This window comes from Lycium barbarum, chromosome 10 (assembly GCF_019175385.1).
Source record: "Lycium barbarum isolate Lr01 chromosome 10, ASM1917538v2, whole genome shotgun sequence".
Classification (NCBI taxonomy): domain Eukaryota; kingdom Viridiplantae; phylum Streptophyta; class Magnoliopsida; order Solanales; family Solanaceae; genus Lycium; species Lycium barbarum.
Window position 1 is genome coordinate 40869583 of NC_083346.1, and position 2348 is coordinate 40871930.

The window sequence follows — 2348 nt, forward strand, 5'->3', positions numbered from 1 at the left end:
GTATGATTTTTCCGACATTAAGGAAATGAAGTTGTTTGGTTGTTAGTTGTGATGACCATTGATGAATTTGGAAGTTGGAAACTTGTTATGAAGTTGTATGCCAAAGATTTGATGTTTTGCATAAGTTATGATTTTGGCGGAAGATTGTATATCATGTATATCGAGTGTATATCTTAAGGAAAACGATATGAAATGTTTCTAGAACTATATGGTGATGATCATGATGGTTGTTGAATATGAAATTATTGATCTTAGTTGAAAGTTGGGTTGAATTGAAGATTATGTCAACTTGTGAGAAAAATGACTAGTTGAAGGATATTTGTGTTTTTAATGTTCATTGTTGATATTGTTGTTGTCGTTTGGGTTGTTGTTGATGATTTATAGTCGAGTTGAATTCTCGGGGTGTCATATGTATAGGGGAAGTGCTGCCGAAATTTCGGTAGCCAAATATGCTTAAACTTGAAATAATGGCATTAATAATTCACAATTGGTAAACTTGACCAATTGCAGTTTTTCGACGAAACGGGAAGTGAGTTTGGAAAGGCTTAAGGAGCGCGAAAGGTATGTAAAGCAAACCCAATTCTTCCCTTGGCATGCCCTTAGTGTATTAGGGTCGGATCCGGGCCTCGAAGGACCTCTTGGCCCTCGGATTCCGCAAGACAAAATCTCAGTTTTTCCTTCAGTAGAATTGAACCTCTTTGATATGCTTTTTCTGAAATTATGAAAACTTGCTCTAAATTATTCAGAAAGTCATAGAATGTCTGTATAACCTCTTTAGGTGACACTATGTGCTTAGAGGGCACAGTTTGAGCCCGCCGCCTTATTTGTCCCGAGGCGGGCCCACTATTTACGGTTTTGCCCCTATTATGCTAAAGCTTCCTTTTTAAGCGATTTTTGAAAGAAATGTTTTAATTACCCTATTAATCGCTTAACGAATATTATATTAAATATTCTATTAAATCTTATAAATTATTTTGACACTCGGAATGACTTCAGTAAAGTTATATTTCTGTAAATTATTATGATATCCGAATTGTGATAATTCTGATTCCGTCCGACTCCATTTGATTTGTTTGTCTTTGCTACGCCTCATCGAGTCTTTGAAAATACTTATGATATTTTTAAATTGCATTAGTCTCTCACTACTCCATTCGTGGATGTCCCAATGTTTCCCACACTGAGCCCGGGCCAGGATATGTTGTCAAGCGTAATTCTCTGCATTGTTCGCCGCGTCCCGATGTGAGGGGGCAGGTATACGCGTACATGGGTCTGTGGAGTATGATGTGCCATGTCCGCCTATTCTGATCTGATCTGTTATGGCCATTTTGATATGATATTATATGATACGGGGCCACGCCCCTTTTTTGATTCCTCTGTATTGTGGCACCAGTGTCGGGAGGGTGACCACGTTCTGTCTGCCGAGCCCCGTGGCAGGGATCAGATATGATATGACATATGTTTCTGTACACATTCTGTCTGATTTGGAAATATGCATTTGACACTCTGGATTTTGTACCCATTTTCTGTAATCATTATGATTTGACTTCTGTGATTCCGCTTTACATATTCAGTACATATTTCGTACTGAGCCCTTTCTTCGGGGGCTGCGTTTTCATGCCGCGCAGGTACAGATGACAGGTTTGCTGATCCGCACGTTTAGGATCCCATTTCTGCTATTTTGGGGCGCTCTCTTCTACAGAGCCCATCTTTTGGTACAGTCTGTCACTGCTATCTGGATATGTACTTTGTTCAGGGTATGACGGGGCCCTGTCCCGTCTTATGATTATGATATGTTCTGTAGAGGTCTGTGGATACATCTGTATGGGTTCTGTACATATGTTTGGGATGTTTTGGTTTTATGACAGCCTTATCGGCTTCTGTGTGCCAAGTCTGCTTTTCTGCTAAATTCTGTAGCATCCACTAATGTTGCTATTATATTACATTATTTTGATAATATGCTAAATTGGGTATCGGGTACGTATAGGTGCCAAGCTAGGGCACTGGTCGCGGCCCACGGAGTTGGGTCGTGACAGATATCTCGAATGTCTTCTTGTTAAAACACTCTACCCCGATGATTATCGCTGTATTTTGGCATTACTTCATTCATATACCCTATTCCGGGCACTACGGTCGAAATTCAACAAAGGAAACAATGTCATAATGAACTGAGCCAAAATCGTCAATCCCCCGAACGGGGACTGTTACATCAAAATTTAGCTAAGGCTGAGATTCAGGTGTCCGAAAAATACCGGCCCTAAAAATGCCCATTGTGATTCGGAGACGTCTGAATTCACAAAGCATAAGATAAGTCCCACGGGCAAAAACTCCATAAAATTCCCGGACAAAAT